Source organism: Lonchura striata, chromosome Z, assembly GCF_050655825.1.
Source record: "Lonchura striata isolate lonStrDom1 chromosome Z, ASM5065582v1, whole genome shotgun sequence".
NCBI lineage: Eukaryota > Metazoa > Chordata > Aves > Passeriformes > Estrildidae > Lonchura > Lonchura striata.
The window spans coordinates 68,912,597-68,932,361 of record NC_140740.1 but is presented as its reverse complement, the minus strand read 5'-3'; the positions used below and the strand labels follow the sequence as shown (position 1 = coordinate 68,932,361).

General features: G+C 35.6%; 1 protein-coding gene across 34 annotated transcripts in view; it reads right to left on the bottom strand.

The window, feature by feature from the left end:
- Positions 1 to 19,765, bottom strand: part of PTPRD (protein tyrosine phosphatase receptor type D) — a 1,154,377-nt gene that overhangs the window by 342,648 nt on the left and 791,964 nt on the right. The gene's annotated exons all lie outside the window — the stretch shown is intronic.

The window sequence follows — 19,765 nt, the reverse complement described above, 5'->3', positions numbered from 1 at the left end:
AAGTACCTGTGCCTCCTGCCACCTCCTGGAACTCTATCTTGGGCTTTGAAAAGTAAGTCCTGTTGGGAAATGGCACCCCTGAAGGAATTGAGTTGAACAACTGAACAACGGGACTCATTTCAAAATAACCTGAGGGACTTCTGGTCCAGAGAGCATGGTATTGAGCAAGAGTTGTGGTTTGACACTGGCCAAACTCCAGGCATTCCTGAAAGTTGCTCGCTCACCCTACCCTGCCACAGCTGGGCAGAGGAGAGCAAAAAAACAAAATTATGAAGGCTTCATGAGGTAAGGAGAAAATACTCCAAAAGCAAAACAGTTTCAGCCTAGAAGTACAAAGTGAATTTATTACTAACAGAATCAGAGGAGGATAATGAGAAGGAAAATAAGCCCTTAAAGAAACCCATCTTTTCTTCCCCCAACCCTCCCTCCTTCCCACCAACAGTGCAGGGAGACAGGGCATCGGATCGTTGGTCAAAACGTCACCCAACGATTTTCTTCTGCTGCTCTGGGAGAGGAGTCCTTTCCCGGTGAGGCTGTGGAGTCCCTCCTATGGGAGACAGTTCTCCATGAACTTCCTGGGTGTGGCTCTAAATCTCATGAGTGGCAGTCCTGTCAAAACTATGGCAATATGAATCGCTCACATGAGCACACAGTCCTCCTAAAACTGCTGTGATGTGGGTCTCTTCCATGGTGTGCAGTCCTCCAAGGACAGGCTGCTCCACCCTGGAAGCAGGACCCTCTCTCTCCACCACATCTCCCACTGGATCACAGTCTCCTCCAGACACCCACCCTCTCCAGCATGGGCACCTCCCCTATGGGCTGTGGGTGGATCTCTTCATCCCCCATGGATCCCGAAAGGCTGCAGGGGCAGAGCTGCTTCACCATGGTCTCACCACGGCCTGATGAGGAATCTCAGCTCTGGTGCCTGGAGCACCTCCTTCCCTCCTTCTGCACTGACCTAGGTGTTGCCATGTTCTCATCTCCTCCTCTTCTCTAACTGAAATTAACAGTGCCCCACATCATATTGATTTTTTTATCCCAAATGCATTATCACAGAGGCATTACTAACCTTGCTCATCAGCCCAGTTTTGGCCAGTAGAATGTTCATCTTCAGAGCTGTCAGGGATTGGCTCTGCTGGACATGGTGGAAGCTTCAGCAACTTCCCACAAGGCCAGCTCTGTGACCCCCCACTACTAAAAAGCAGACTGTACAAAACACACTGAATACATCATGTTCCCTGAGAATGTTGAATTACCTCTGAGAAAGCTGAGCACCACAAAGCTGGGCACCACACTGAAAGCAATGGATGGGGAAACCTTCAAACACTGAGATATATTTTTAACAGTAAAGGCTCTACCAGCTGAGCTGGCCCTGCCCAGCCAAAAACCTCTACGTACTGTAGAAGAGAATAAAGTCCCTGTGGTACGTGTGGGAAATGTGTTAGGTAAGACTGAATTAGTACAGTTAAGGAAAACCTGTCTGTGTTTTTGCTAAAGGACCCAAGTACACTTCGTGGGTAATGCAGAGAGACAGGGAAATATGATGTACACATCATATCCCCTCAAGGGGATTTGATCTTTGGATGAGAACAGTCGGTAGTGTTAAACATGCATGTCACACTGGTTGGTGAATGATATTGCCTCTGCATGCCATAACTTCCACAGACAATGACGATGGACTGCTCCAGGTACACCAGTCATGAGCACCTGACGCAGCTCTCAACCACCCAACAGCAAACCAGCCCTCCTGCCCTGGAAGACATCTAGGATGGATAGAATATGGCCTAAATGAACTCAACAGACATGTTGAGTCATGGCCTAAATGAACTCAACAGACACCTTGGAGTGACAGTCACTAACTATGGAAATTATATCTTTGCACATCGATATATATGTGTATACATATATACATATATATATATATATATATATATATATATATATATATATAATTGGAAAGTGTAGGGTTTGGGCATGATGTAGATGATAGGGAATACAGGCCATTTCCTCCTGTCCTCTCAGTACAGGAGTGGTAAATGAAACTAACCACCACCTCACCACAACCACATTTCAGGTATTTGTAGTGAACAATTAGGTCCTACCTGATCCTCCTCTTCAAATTAGACCCCCTCAGCCATTTCTCAGAGACATGTTTTAGACCTTTCAAAAGCTTTGTTTCCCTTTGCTGGACATGTTTCTTTCCTCAGTGTCCTTTTTGAAACTGAATGCAGTACTCAAGTTTCAGCCTCACCAATGTTGAGTACAGGGGGATAATCCCTTCCATAGCCCCCAGTCCTGCTGGCTATGCTATTCTTGATTCAAGCTAACATGCCATTTACCTTAAATCACAGCTGGCTTATAAGCACATGGAACTTTGCCTAAGAACACAACAGCCTGAATTTTTATCTTCAGTTTATTTTCATCAGAGTTGTTAAAGATTATTATTTTTAGGGCTTGAAAAAGAATCCTTGCAGAACAAAACAATGCCACATCTAAGAAGGCAACACATCTCTTGCCTAGATTCATATGTTGAGACTGTACGCACAGTAATACAGGTAACTCATGAAAAATTATTTACTTCTTCTCAATGAAGATTTTTGATGTCAAGTAACACTCTTTTTTAAGACACTGATTTTTTTAAAATTCACTACTTAAAAAAACAACTCGCTTTATACTTATGTGTTAGAATAAAAAGTTTAGTATTTTTCTCACTCCTTCATAATATGAGAAAATATACCTTCTGGAAACAAGCTATAGATAGACAAGTAGAAGTCTGAGAATTGAAAAATATAATTTACTGCTTTGAGTTGAAATTACATATTTGCTCACAGAAAATCAAGGAGAGTATTCCTATTTCTACTGCTCTTATTTCATTTCTCTGGAGAATCTTGTGCCACATGTGTATGAATGAATGCTGACAGCAGTTGAACTCATTAGTCAGGCCTACAAGTCCAGATATTTTTTAAAGTAAATATATATTGAACACCCCCTCAATCATGACTATCAATTTGTTGTTACATACCCAGTATGATTACAAATATTCTATTTAGTTTCTTTTTTACAAAACCAACAAATTTCCAAACTGCACTTAATAAAAACATACAAAATCAGTGCACACTTCTTAAATAATTTACAATAATTTGATCCCTGTAAGGTTTAGTATAATACTGTTGATTCAAAACAAATCCTAAAGTACTCTTGTAAAAAAGATATCTTTACTGCAGTAATTTGGCATACTGATCTATCACCTTTTGCACTATGCAGTAAAGCTGCATCCCATAAATTAAGTCAAACTTTAATACAAAAGATTAAGAACCAGAACTTTTCAGACAGTAGTGCAGAAGAGAGCAGTTCATGTATAATCTGAATCTTGAAGAAGATGAGAAATGAAGATGTTCACTGAATCTCTGATAAACAGCACAGGAGAAAACTGAGCCCCATATTTATCCTCTTGAGTAATAATGTAAGAGATCAAAATCTCATTTCTAGGAATAATCACACTGTTATCATAACTCTGTCATTGGAAAAAGCATCCATGTATTATGTTTTCTGCTATATCTGTGGTTTCTTGACATAGTTGGTCATTTTCTTGTACACGTATATTCTTCAGGAAATAAATCCACATCTTAAATGCTGTGGCTTTTACTGATAATAAAATATAATTAATTTTAAAGACTAACAAAATATAATTACTGTGATAAAGGTACAATTAATTATAAATAAAAAGGGTCTGCTAATTACATTGTGAGGTTTTAAACAACTTCTTCAGGTCTTACTCAGAAGCCTATAACAATTTAAAACATAGAGACTCACACAGCCATTCCCAAAATTCAATACTGAAGGATGTCTTATGACATCATATTAATAAAGTAACACAGTGGAGGAAAAAGTAACTTAGAACATGTCTGTATCACTGGATTTCTCCAAGACCACACACAGCTGGTCACAAATATCAATGACAGGGTGCTAAGAAAGCTCTAACCCTCATATTTCGTATGCCTCCATTTTAGATTTTAAAAAGCTACTCATTAGCACTTAGTTTCTGTAACCTTAAGCATAAGAAATGTCAAAAACTATACCACAGCTAAATTATCGTAATGTATAAAAAAATGTATTTTCCCACTGCCAGAAAGGTACTGGCACATTTATTCATTTCTAGCCACGTACTCTGTTATATAATTACAGTATCTTAAATAACAATTAGAAGAGTGAATGAGAATCTGCATGTACTTATATATACATATTTACAGCTGCAGGGGAGACAGTAAAAGAATTTTTTTTTTCTTGAAATTCAGCTAGATGAATTTCAGATGTCAGGGATACAGTATGACTCTGGAAAAGCCTAAAATGCCCCCATAAATCCTCCAATAGCTACTACAGAGATTGTCGCTGAATACCAAGGAACAGAAAACAACAGGACTCCTTTGGAATTAAAAATTTAAAAACTCCAATACAATTAAACAATCCTCTTGTATCTAATCATATTAAAAGATACAAAGGTTGAGAATTTTCTATGTACCTTTGCTCTAACAAGGTATGTACCTGAATCTTGTCTTTCCTCTCAGCAAAACATTCTAATCTCAATCAAATTAATTTACATACATCTGGCAAACAATTCAAACAGTCTAAAATGCCCGTAACTGTGTCTAGTACTTCAGCATATACTTTTATGGTTACCTGAAATGTCAGTTGTTAGAAGCTGCTCAGTAGCATAAATATGGAAGCAAGTCTAATTGTGGAGGCATCTGGTCAAAGATCCACAGTAAATGTAACCTGTCATATGGTTCCACCATGTTCTGCTATATGGATACCATATTATGGCCTTTTTGAAGATGACACTTCCTGCCTAGGTAATAACTTTGAATAATTCATGTACCGTTTGTCCATGAGCATCTCTTATGGGTATAATCTAAGCCCTAGAAAAATTTTAAATATTGCATATTTATATATGGAAACACAAAACATGCTTTGCTAATGACCTCCTATTACTACCAATAAAACTGTGAAATTTACTAAAATTACAGTTCCTTGATATTTCAGATAGGAATCAGATGAGAATTTTATTAGAAAGTACTTTATGTATGCTAAATAAGTCAAACTTCTAGAAAAAGGACACAAATTAATTTCCAGCTTTCAAAAAACAAGGATATCACCCATGACTCACCCATACCAACCTCAAGAAGAAAATGTGATATATACACTATTAGACATATGATAATATTATATTAGGACTAATACTGGGAGTTGTATATTAGATCCAGAGAACAAGCTCAACCAGGCAGTTCTAAGTATTCTTGAAATACATTTTGTAAGAGCTTCAGTTTATTTACACAACCTTTACAAAGCTATTTTCATTAGACTTACACTGGCATGTTTTGCACACTAAACTGACTCTCTCTATGCAGCCTTCATATATTACAACTATTTATAAATTTCTTCCTGCACAGAATGCTATTGACTCAGAACAAGATTGCAAAGAAAGGTAACAAAAGAAACTAGAAGCTAATCTAGGAGTGATTTTGCACCCTTCTTTTTTTTTGGTTTTTTTTTTTTGTTTGTTTGTTTCTTTGTTTCATTTCCTTCTGCATAAAAAATAACATCCAGGGAATTTCATAATGTGACTCAGAAAAAAAATAAAAACTTTCCTGTGAGTGTTCTTATATCTTAGAAAGCAAAAGCTCAGACACTTGGTAGAACTCCTGCAACTTTTGTTAAAATAAAATAATTCATAAATACATCGTACTGTTCCCAAGCAACACTTTGTATCTGCAGGTCTCATCTACTTTAACAGCACCTCTATTTGAATTGTATCTCCATTTTATAGATGAAAAAACTGTAACAGAATAAAAAAAAGGTTCTAAAATTTTTTAATAGGTCTGTTTCCCATATCTGCAACTATCAGTAGAGATCAATCGCATAAAAACACTGGTTTATATGTACATAGCCACCCAATCTTTCACCCACAAAAGACAGCCTCTCTCACACCTGTATGAATATTAGTTTAACATGTATTTCTTTCTACAACAATGCTTCAAGCATTGCAATGATGCTACATAGACTAACACAGAAACATACTTAATATTTTTTTTTAAATGTCTGTGTTGTAGTAAGGAGAAAACAGAATCAGTAATCTCAAATTCAAGGCCTGATTGTCATTAAACTTTAAAATTAAGGAACAGGTCAATGAAAATTATGCATTTTCAAATCTAGACTCCTATATAGGTACACAGCTGAAGTCATACAAGCATCAGAAAAAGTTCTGGACAACAGTAATAGGCAAAATCTAAGAATGTCTGTATGCTCAAGTAACTTTAAGCAGCAGGATTACAAATAGAGAAACTATGCTTTGCAGGATTGTGATTTCTGAGGAAAAATTTAAACCCCCAGAAAAATCAAGAGGTGTAAAACACAAGAATCTTTAGAAAAGCCTCAGAGGCCACAATTCTGCTGCTTCAGCAACTGTGAAAATCAATGCAACTTTTTAGATCAGTTTTTTGGTTTAGTAAGCATCTTCTTTTTTGCCTCTGCAAGTAAAACAAATCGACTGCAATTTTCATAATTTCTTTTTTGTTTTTAATAAACAAAATACTGAGTGACTGGTTAAGGCCTAAAAGCTTGTTGGCTGTTTTAATATCCTTTCTGTTGCTGTATTTGGAACTTTTATTCATGCACAATAACTGTACTGCATACATAGGTAAAAAGCAGCCACACTATGTGCAGAAGTACAGTGAAAAGCAGATACAAATACCACTTTGCAACAAGCTTCAAAACACAAACATACTTTTATTGCTACTGAGCTGAACTTTCACTCTGGGTAGAGCACTGCATACTGTCTTGGGTAGCTGGAATTTGTCCTCAGAAATTCTGAATAGATGCATTCCCACCTCCACAAGTAGTCTGAGGTCACTTCCAGTAAGGAGAACTTAAGACCCATTGAAAAGAACCAGCAACAAAAGCACTACAGGGTGTCTGCACACAGCACAGAAGAAATTATTTAGTTGTTTTCCCACAAAAGCTTTAGAATTATGAAGTATTACAACCTAATAGTTAACAATATTTATTACTACAGTTTTTAAGATTTTAAGCATCTTCAGTTACAGGATCTCTTTACAAATAACACTGAAGAAACTATTATGATTCAAATTTCAAGAGCCCAAACAACTAACAAGTAGTGTAATATATATTTCTCATCATGATATTCATTTTTAGAAGTATCCACTCAATATACTTTATATTAAGAACACTGTATTAAACTAGTCCAGTTAGGACATAGTGAACTGAATCTGAATGAGATACACTTAAAATAATAGGCCTAAAATTGCACAGAATAGAAGCTTTTTGCAAATTTATACATTCTCATAATATCTAGTACAATATCCTTAGGCATGTTTAATCAGCACTTACAATGTTAATAATAACAGCAATAATAATAGAACATTAAATCCACTCTGGGCTTTTGGTAGGTTTAGACAGCAGTTACATTTCAACAAAAGAGCAAAGCAAAATGATTGATTGTTCAATTATGGATCTGCCCTGCAATAGAAACATGGCGCACTGCAAAGGTATCAATTCCCCTAAAGGAAATGGAAAGTTTTCTGTTGCATAGAGTGATCACCACAACCAACAATAAACCTCATTTTAAATTATGGTTGAGTGAAAACCAGGAGGACAAGAGCAAAAGGCCATCTAACAAAACTAATGTGAAAATAAAGTTAATCAGATCTCCTGGAAGAGTGCTCCTGGAAAGAAAATTGTCAAGGTTTCTAGCCCTCTTTTACATTCCAGCATCATAAATGTGAGGAAAAAACTACTAGAATTCAGAGCATGCACAAAAAATTCTTAAATACCACATGTTGTACAGACATAGTTTAGAAAATTCATTTTCAGGAGAATTGTAAGAGCATTGAAATTACAAGATTTTCTTCTTTAAATGTAAAAATAATTGCATGTTTTCCAGAGCAGCAATATAGACACTTCAAAAAGCTTGACTGAAAATCTCAGCCTGCATAGTAGAAAATATGACAATCTCCACAATGTAGTAGCTCTATCAAATGCCCATTTCTTATGTCTGTGAGACGGAGTAATGATAGTCCAGACAGAGGTATCTTATCCTGAGGGGAAAAAAAACAGTATAAATATACTATTGTGTACTGACTGACTGATTTAAAAATCTACCAAACTATGCTTCACGGAACTTCTGTTACAATTCATGTTACTGGCTATGTCCCTAAGTCTTTCTTGTAGCAGAACAGGCTCATGTTGCCCAGTCGCTAGCCACTAAGCCACACAGGCCTAACCTAGCCCACAGAGAATTCACACTGTAAGATAGTCTGCCAGTTTATTCCCAGTACAAAATTCTTATTTTCAATTAACCACTGTGTTCAGATTTTAAAAGGTTTGGTTGTCAATTTTACTTTTAGATTCTAAGTCCAGAAGAGAAAAAACACAGTACTTTCAGATAGTGAGCAGATAAATTATTGTAATTAATTTCAAATATGCATTATTGCAAATATTTGCAACAATAAAACAATAGAACTGAGAAGTTCTATACTACCCATTAATAAAGCTAGAGATAGTACAGTAAATCACCAAGAGGCAAATAAGGCCTTTATTCATTAATTGAGAGTTTTATAAAGATTTGTAATCTTTACAGATTCTGGTCCATGTTGTAAACTCGTGGTGAAACTTACTTATACAAATTAAATTTCTGAAACTAATTTGGTTGAGAAAGGTCAACATAGTTAAAAAAGTAAGACAAAATTACCATCCAAAGTTAACCAATGCAATAACATGTTGTGACTTTTTTTTTAATTAAGTAAATTAAGGGTAAGAGCTATTAAAACAAAAAAGCTTTGCATTTACTATCAAATAGCACCTACTGCCATTCAAACTATCTGAAAATTTCCGCCATGAAAGACACATGCAACTTGTCTGGACAAAAGCAGCAAGTGCCACTGAAACTGTCAGATGAGAACAGCTTATATTTGCTTCATGAGGTGGAGAAGATCTCCAAACTCTTTGAAGTTTTCAACTGTCTTAATACACATACACGGCTAGGAACCAAAAAAGCTTGTGCAGTCTTATACTTCATGCCTACTCAGCAATAGCAGAAGCAACATAAAACGTGGAAACTCTATGGCAATATCCTCAGTGCAGATGTATCTAATCTGGTTCCACAGCAATAGATCCAATTTTTTCCTACAGCACACAGTTCTGCATCCTCCCAGTCCTGGTCTTTGCCTTCTGTGATTTGTGCGTATCTGGAACACTTGCCAAAAAATGTGTTGAGTACCTCTGCCTTCTCAATGTGTTGGCTAACCAAGTCTCCAGTTTTATTTTTCTCTTCTTAAAAAAGCCTACATTTTCTGTACTCTTCCTTCTATCATTGGCATACACAAAGCCTTTATACACATAGAAGCTTTTTTTGTTGCTCATTATATCCTTAGGCAGATTTAGTACCAGTGCTTTAGCTTTACTAACCTGATGCCTGGCTGCTTGGAAAATTTTTCTGTATTCCTCCTAAGCTGATTGTCCTTGCTGCTACCCTCTATATGGCTCCTGTTTGTGTTTGTCTAGGAGCTCCTTCTTTATTGATGCAGGTCTCCTGGAACTTTTGCTTGTCTCCTTGTTGGTATGCTGAGCTTGTAAGAGATGAATATTTACCAGCTCTCCTGGTCCTTTCATGACTCTAAGACTTTATCCCATGGTACTCTACCAAGAAGATCCCTGGAGAGACAAAAATCTTCTCTCTGGAAGAGTAGTGAGTTTGCTGTATATCCTTCTGTCTAGCCTTAAGTATCTTCATCCACTTAAAGGTCACTGCAGCTCAGTCTGCTCTTGAGCTCCACATTTCTTGCCAGCCCCTTCTTCTGGTAAGAACAAAGTCCATCATAGCACCTCCCCTCGTTGGTTCCTCTATCACTCAGAGAAGGAAGCTGTCACCAACACATCCAAGAACCACCTGGATTGCTTGTGCCCTGCTGTATTGTCCCTCCAACAGACATCTGGGTGGTTGAAGTCTTCTGACAGAACAAGATACTGTGATTATGAGGCCATTCGTGTGCACAGAGGGCTTCATCTACTCAGTTGTCCTGGTTGGGTGGCCCCTAGCACCGTAAGGTCACTTGTCCCTGCACTTCCTTTAATCTTGATCCATAAGCTCTCAGTCACCTTCTCATTTAGATGTAGCTCCATGCACTCCTGCTAGTCATTGACACAGGAGACAATAGCAACTCATCATCTCTTCTTCCTGTCCTCTTAGAGAGCTTGTATCCTTCCAATCCAACACTCTAGTCATAGAAGCCATCCCACCACATCTCTATCATGCCAGTAAGACTGCACCCCTGGAGGTTTTTGTATATATCTTTAAGTCCTCCTCTTCATTCTCCACACTGTGTGCATTTCCAGACTCCTTATGTCAAGCCCCTAGTGAAGCTGACTTTATGTCTGGATTGTGTGGAATTCCTTTGCACTGTTCTTCATGAGCTCTCCTGATGATCTATGATCCCTCTCCCATGCTGAGAGATGCTCTGAGCATCTCTCATTGCATTTCTCTATCCAAATACAGAAATTGTATTGCTCAAACTACCCAAACTTGGCATCAAACTGGTTGGAGAGGAATGGGTTGAGGTTCCTTCTCCCAGAAACTTTAGTATTAAATTCTCCTCACCAGCTTGGCAAATCTATGACCGAAAACGCTCTTCTCCTCTGACAGATGGACCCCGTAAGTCTGTAGAAGACCAGGCTTCTCAAAGTAAATCCCATAGCCTAAGCAGTCTCTTGCTGTGGCACTAGTTCCGTAACCATTTATTGATCTGCTATATTAAACTGGATCGTTCAAACATAACTGGAAGGATTGATCACTATCTGAGCTCTGGAGTCCCTCACCACTACCCCCAGTAGTTCTGTAATCCTTCTTGATGATCCTCAGATTGCTCCTGGCTTTATCACTGGTGCCTATGTGAAACGATAGCCATGGCTTAGCTCTTCCTTACCCCCTAGAACAGTTTCTTAGTAATCCTTTCCTGTACTTTTTCTCACCCTCCATACAATTTTAGGTTTCTTTTTCCCAAGGCCATGATTTATGCCTGACATACAGCCTTTTTGCTGCTACGGCTCTCCTCTGTCACCCACTTAACTTTCTTTAAATCACATTTAAACTGTAATTTTCTCCCTAATTTATAGCAAATTTTGTATGAGAACAAGACGTTCTAGGAATTTTAATGAGATACGGTGCCTCTAACATGTAGGTCTGTAGATCGAAATCATCTGTAAGCAGCATAGGTTGCTGAAAATTCGATGATTTAACAAACTGCAAAAGATACACTGCAAAGCCTTCATGAGACTTCAAGATATACAAATAATATTATATAAAACAGCATGGTATCTTATCTATTTGGCATTGGCAGCAGACAGGTTTGGGATATAAAGATTCCAAACTCACAGGTTACTCAGTTGATAGTAAAAGTACCTCAGCTCATTAATGTACAGGAAGATTCATCTTCTACAGAATCTGCAATAAATCTTATATTTTACACTGTGGTGTTGCATTAATCAATACATACATAATCAATTTTGATTAAAAACCACTAAATATCTTTGTGCTTTATGAAATTGCAAGTGAAAGACAGCATGACAAAATTGATTATAATGTTTAATAGGTTACCCATCCTTTCCACATTTATGTTTTTTGTTTATTTAGGGAAATCTTATTCATCTATTTTAATAAATTTTATGTTCATTAAAGGAACAGAGAAAAAAAGAGCACAAACAGCAATAATCATGCTTCATGTAAACAGATGCCATCTTAAACTGCATGCTGAGCTCCAATTAAACGTGGTTTGGGGCTGTCAGTGCATCTCTTGTACGAGAGGTTACATTTATTCTACTGCTGAAAATATTCAGAAAAAGTCATGAGAGTAATTAATATGCATGATGTGAAATATACGGAACCTATTGTCTGTGATCAGTGATGGAAGCAGAGCAAGTCAGACAATGAAAATTGATTACATGGTAATGTCCAATTCTTAGTACGATTTAATGCTGCATGGTAGGTGAAAACAACATTTATTCAAACACTTCAAGACCCAAATATCATCCGAATTATGATCTAATGAATTCAAATGATACCATATGAAAAGGCTGTTAGCAAAACAGTGGAGGTACAAATACATTTCTTACAAAAACAGCCCTATTGTTCACTAAAAAACAAGTCCATAAACTGTAAAAAATAGTTCAAAGTTCAACACAAATGTAAGAATTTGATTTTGATAAACATGATTTCAAACTTGAATATTACTGTCAATTTTCTTATTTTGACTTTTCTTATTTCACTTTTATTTCACTCCTAGTGAAACATTTCTGTATTAATCAATCTATGTTCAATTTGGTATGTTATTGGAAGTCTCCCAAGAGAGCTTACAAAGCTGACAAGGCAAAGTACTCTGAATTTCATTCAACACTATCTATGCCTGTGCAACAACTGGCACATGTCAGATCTATCAGCCACTCTTAAAGATTTTGCATACCCAAATGATTCTGTTTTTTAACACATACACAAATGACTGAAGGCTGGCTGCAACAGCAGAGCAGCATATCCCCACATTGCTTAATAACCATTTAAACAGGAGTAGACATTCAAGACTGGTTTTAGATTCATCGTATGCCCTTCCCAAAGAACCTTAAAAGTACTATAATTTCAGGATGTTTTCCCATATTCTATGTTCATTCCTCAGTGAAATGGAATATGAAAGACCAAAACGGTCTTGAATTGGCACCATAGTATTTACTATTATTATTTATTTATGTATTTATTATTTATTATGTGAATACACATTCATCATATATTCTGCAGTATAAGATTTTGCTTTAAGAAAAAAAAAGAAAGACAAAAAATAGTAAGAAAAGAGCTTGTTCAGCAGCAGCTTGCTCCAGAAGTATTTCAAATTTTTGCATGATCACAGTGCAAAATGCAAGGAAGTTTATACTTTATTGTAAATACAAAGGAGTGTCACTTGAGACAAATCTGATTAGTAACTCAATATAAAAGGACATAATGATTTATCACCTTATCAACTTACGATGAAAATCCAAATGTTTTCTTTTTTTCAATCATTAGTTTAAAATCCATATATAAAAAGGCAGAAAGTGGAAGAAAAATAAAGTTAAAAAGATAACAGACGACTGCAAAATTTCTATCCTACCAGCAACATAATTCAAAGATTCAAAGGAAAATCTTTATGGAGAATTCTTAAGTGTCACATCATTCATGGAACATTTCTGTTTAGAAGTATTAGTACTTCATTGTGCATTCTAGTTTTAATTTCTGTTAACTTCAAACAGTCCATTTAAACATCAAAAATGTTAAGTTTAAATTTGCAACAAAAAAGATTTAAGAGTTGCAGTTAGAAATTTCTACACCACGCAATACCACTGCATTATTAAAGAAACTAAAGACAAATAATGTTATATTTTTCCAGTAAACCTCCTGCAAATGAAATAATGTATACGGCAACTGTTAAGAAATATTGAGGCTGAGGCTCAAATGCCTCTTCTTTTGCAGGCATGGAACTGTCAAGTTTCTAACACTGTGTAATATGGAGTGCCAAAAATGCATTTGGTTAATCTATCTAAATACAGAAATTGTATTGCTCAAACTACCCAAACGTAGGTGCCCATAGAGAAACCTGCACTCCATGTCATGCACAGTACAATGGGTAGTCCCTGAGGGAGCATCTGTGCCCTCAAAGCATTAAGAGTAGGGCTGGCTGCGTGCTTCCCTGACCATCTCGCCTCTGAACACAGGATCACACACACATTACCAAGGTGTTGCACCTATCAGAAGTAACGTTACCAGAAAAATACAACAGCTACACTGCTGGCATTAAAACCTGTAAGGAAAGCAGGGAAGGAAGGATGTAAGAAATAAGAACAGTAATGGCACTGTTCATCACTTAATGGTGATAAAAGTAGAATAATCACTAGCATACAGCAGAACCTTCTAAGTCTAGATGAGGATACATCTGAAAAGCACTGCTAGAGATGTATTTTCTAAATCTCAATAATTTAAAAAAATCAACAAAATTTCAAAATATCATGTTTCTGGTGTTCAGAAATAGTAAAAAAATCTAGTGCATGCAATCTCTTCAGTTACAAAATTCTCATTTCTGTGCATGCACATTTATCTGAGTGCACATGTATGGGCACTTAGGAGACTTCAGAACTAAAACGAAAGAAAAGAAACCCATCTTTTTTGGAATAATCATGATGCTTTTCACTTCCTAGTGAAAAAATATTTATCAATTAAAAAAAAAAGTGGCTCACTTCCATATTACTTTTATGAGTCAACTATAGTTGTAAACATTTCAATCCTACATAGAAAGCTACACAGAAAGGACAAATTTGCCAAATATTACTTTCTAAATAACTACTTTTTATGGAAGCCATATCTTCTTTTCCTTTTAGCACTTGCTGACAACAGAAATAGATCCAAGCTGTAATTTATTTGTATCAATTTCCTACTTTACTAGTGTCCAGTAAAATCATTCAAACAGCATGATAGATAAAAGGCAATAATAAAAAACATTTTCAGTCTTCAGAGACTATAATGTGCACTGAATACAAACATTAGTTAAGGAATAAAAAGTAAACAATGAACCCACACATACTTAACAAAGTCCTGCTGGTACTTTGTGAGACAACTCCTAAATATATTTCAGTACACAGAAATGAAAATGATAAGTAAAATGATGTGCATTGATCCAGTAATCCTCAAAGCTCTTAGAGTGACTTTAATTTACCTGAACACAGAACCACTTTAAGAAAAATCCTTCTAGACCTTGCCAAAATCTGACTGCAGGGAATGTCATATTTTTATTATCATAAAAGCAGAACAATAAAAAAGATGTCAAATACAAGGCAAAGGACAGCTAAAGCGATCATGTTTTTTACACAAATAAAAATCAACAGTGTGAAGATTACTGTTAAAAAGAGTCTATGAAGTAAAAGATGAAAATAAAGTTGACCGTGAGTTATAGTAAAATATTTTTAGTAACAGCAGTCTGTACAACTAAGGGGTAAAAGCTGTATAAAATGTAGAATTAAAATTAAAACTTGCATCCCATATATGTATATTGGGTAATATATATATATTTCAGCAGAAATTTTTTAATTCTTTATGAAGTTTATTGTCAAATAATAACTGCACATACCAGAAGAATATGTGACTTCACCTGTATCAGTGGTAGAAATTTAATACAAACTAGCTACAAAAACCATTACTTTAAAAAATCTAAGATCCAGAAAAAGACAAAAATGAAAACAAATAATAGATTCCATACATCTATACATCAGGTACTCTGTCCTATGAAAGAAATAAAAAATATTAATTTGAAGACAGATTTTGTTCTCATATAGCAGAAGAAATCTGGGACTTAGTGTTACAATTCCAATAAATACTTTACTATCTTTATCTTTATTTCCCTTTTATGATTCATATCACTCCGACATTTATTAATATTAGCCTTTATCACATGTACAGAAAATCATCTGATTGCTCTGTACTACAATGTTTATTCCTCTACTGACAAATCCCTGTGCATTGAATTCTGCTAAAGTAAATAAGGGATCAAAAACTTCAATGAAGTAAAGCGACAGAAAGGGAACTGGAAGGCTTAACCCCTAAGTGGTTTGTTCAATTTAATAAAATTATACTTTAAAATCAAAGCAAGCCTATGCTATATACGTCAGTCCATGTCAGCAAATTTAGCTGTCAAAATAATACTGATTTAAAATTGTTCTTCCAACTACCTAAAGAAAAGACATCTTCTTACTCTTAGATACAACTTCCACAAGTCTTTTGGTCCTCAGCTCATTTACCTTAACAAAAATGTATAAAAGCCACTAATTTACAGAAGAATATGACAGTGCAGAAGAGCAGTAATGTAAGAAGAATCAAAGCTTTTTGAGGTAAAAGGCTGGAAACTCTAAAAGAACATAAAACAAAAGCTAAAGAATAACAGACATAAAATGCCCTGAGTATGCCACATCACATCACGATGTTACATACATCGCATACAAATCCACAGGAAATATATTACTTCCACAGCATAATTTACAACTAAATGCCATCTAATATCTAAATTTTAGTCAACAGATTTGCATCAAACAACAATTTGCTCATTATTTTCAATATTTGCAACATATTTTGAAGTCATAGAAGTACTTTACCTAAGTTTTTTATCCATCACTAATTCAATAAAGCTGCGAAGAACCCAATGCAAAACTACACAATTTTATAAAACAGAACAAGACCAGTGGGGGAAAAAAAACCCAAAAACACTGAAAAGCATCTCAGCTGATTCAGATAAATACTTCACTAAAATATTAGATAGTATGAATAAATTAGAAAACTTTCTTGCTTGACTGGGTATAGAGTGTTTCAGCCCTGCATTGTGGTTTCATGAAAGAGAGAAATTCCTGACATACTGATGCCTATAGCAGCATCCCTGTATCACATAAAATTTTAAACCGTGTATATGAATGGAAGCAATGATATCAACAAATTGTGACCTGTTACAGACCTCTTACTTGTTGATATTTTTTTTCCTGTAGTAAAATGACCTTGTTCCATAATGAACACAAATGAAAATACAGTCGGATTTCAATAGTTCAGAGATTCTTTGCTTGCTCTGTATGCAAACTGAAAAGAAAACAGTATCAAGGAGTATTATGTTACTTTCATACTTTCTAAAAGCCAAGGAAAGCATTAAACCATTCCATCTCTTGACAGCTATGATAATAATATTTATTTGAAAATTATGGGGAAAATGCAGAAATAGTGTAAACCAGAAATTAGAATTCTTTACTTCATTTCACTCCACAGACTTGAGATTGAATTAAAAATGTCACTTTAGTGTGTATACTTGTTTTTAAACCACACTCATGCTTACTTTTAAATCCACATATACTCTCATAGATTTCAGTAATGTTACATGGTAGTGAAGTTACCTAAATATATGGATGGTATGGATAAGCCTAACTTCTCTGCTGAATTCTACCATAAAGCAAGTATTTTTTATTTATCCTTTTTGTCTTTACTTACATTTTCTCATATATGTTCTCATATTTCCAACATACACTTTTACAATCGAAAATGACAGGACAAACAACTAACCTGATCTGTGATTAAATCCATTTAATACTGTGGGAGTATTTGTATGAATAGTGAGCCGTATACAGCACACAGCTTATTACCAAGGACTACTTACATAACAAGCATTGTCCTTCCACAGGGAAGCTCGTTTTAAAAAAGTCCTTTATTAATCTACAAAAGACAGTCTTCTAACACATAAAAAATATTTCTCCTCTCTCATTTGGTGTGTTATTTTGTCAGCAGCCATGAATGGGCACCTTTTTTAAAGTAATTTCAGGGAATCTGGTTATATGACTCCCAGTGCCTAAAATTATTTTTACCTATATGTCTATAAACAACTTGTTTCTTCAAAATTATACTCAGAATTACAGACAATTAGTGAAAGATAAAAGGAAAGAATAAAAGTATGAGTGATTTACAGCCATTCTTTTTTTCTGTATTATTTGTATTTTATCAGCCAATGACACAAACCAGAGACTAAATTCTAGACTGTAAACAACAGAAGATGCATACAAGCGCTCAGCAGTAATGGGATCTCTGCAAAGTACAGATAACTGGACTAGTTTCTAGAATTCAGTGGATCTTTGCAATCTGTCTGGGCACTGTATTTGCGATGCACAAGTGTACAATGCCTTCATGCCTCTGAATTGTGCTAAAAATTTGCAGCTATAAAACTATTGATAGTTCAAGTAAAAACTAATAATGCAAAGAAATATATATGATATACACCCTCAGTCCCTTATACAGACACAAAATAGATTTATAATTGATTTATATATACAGACAACCAGTTATTCCTGATTTACTCCTGTTTATTCCACTTGAGACCTAAGAGTCTGTCCATCTGAGAGTATAAAGTAATTTTTGACTGCCATCTATGTAATCTAACATCATCTCACCCCACTGATGCTTATTCAATTATCAGCTATCTGACTACTAGTCACACACCAAGCCTTCTCACAAAGCTCTAGCTTGTCGTGGAGGCATGCCTTTACAACTGGTAAAATACACATTAAATCTAAAATTTGAATAAAGGGAAGCCACAAGACTTTTGAAGGTTAAGTTTCAGCTACACTTTTCTGATGTTAAGAAACATCAGAAAATTGCCTTAATGTTTCAACTGGAAAAATCTGTAAGAGAACTGCTGAACATACAAATATTTTCACAGTCCTCCAAAGGAAGGATCTGATTTTTTCAATAAGTACTGTGGTATCTTCAAGCAAACACTGTAAAAAATTATTAGCTGAGATGGACCACCTGTCTTTCAGTCTACACACCATTAATAAAAACAGAAAAATCCTCAATATTATAGCAAAAAATAGAAGATTAGGGACAGTTCATCCTTTCAGCATGTTCGATGGTAAAAGGAAACAATTCATCAGGAAACAAATAACTGACAAATCAAAACATTAAGTCACCAAGTATTTGCTATTTGCAAACAGTAAGGAGGCAAGACAACATTGACAAGATTTGCAACACATACTGAAGTACAAGATATCAGTGATAGAAATTTCTGAAAACTGGTCTTTGTAAGAATAGAACTTTGAAAACACACAAATAAAGAAAGCCATGTTCAAATAGCCAAAACTGTAATTCTGAAATAAGGTTTAGACTTCACATACATTCACACAAGCCACAAAAGTTCAATATTAGCTTCAAACCACTAGAAAGGGCAACCAAAATCACAATTAAACACCTATGACAAGTGTTGTTAACTCTTTACGCTCTCAGCAAAACATAAGCTCTCACCTGCTGTGACTTCATTCCTAACAGTGGAACTGTTCATACTGAGCTCCCCTCAGCAGCTACTAATTTATTAAACACATGCTACTACAGGCAACACCAGAAACCCAGTAACACATCTATACCTCTTACTGAAGCAATCATCTACCCAACAATAACAGAAACAAAAATTATGCATGCAAGAGCAGGGCAAAATCTTGCTTAATTATTGTATACAGATATGTATATGCATAAATCAAAAAACACAACAGTTAACTACTTACAACACCTCAGAAACTTAGTAGGTGGAAGAAAAGCACAATGAGAATCTGCCTTAAAATTCTCACACACATTAAATGTGATGAAGAAATACAGCATACTAAGAAAAATATAGTGAGTATGACCATGTCTGACAAATGGTGTCTATTAATGACATTTAATGTTTCAAAATATTAACACAGCTGTTTAAGAATACCTAGCCCTTATTCTACCTGGACAACCTGGCATTGAAATGAGCTTGAAAAGCATTGAAACCTATACTCCTGAAATTCCTGAACTCAGAAGTATCAACCTGAGTCTCTTTTGCCAGTTTATTCTCTGAGAAGAAATTATTAGGACCATGTCTCAGTAAAACCTGACTTGGTCTGACAGACATGGAATTTAAGAAATTGAATTCAGCTGAGTAACACAAAGATTTAAATGGAAGCCTGTACCTGAAGAAGAGAGAGCCAAAATCCAGAGTAAAATCTAAATCTGCCACCACTGCACCTAGAGACAAAAATCACCAAAATAGTACCAGAGAAATCCACCTCTTTGTTGCTACACTCATGCAGTTCTCTAGACACAAGGAGACAAGAGAAGCTGTCAAGTAGGTCTCCTTTTCTTCTTTTC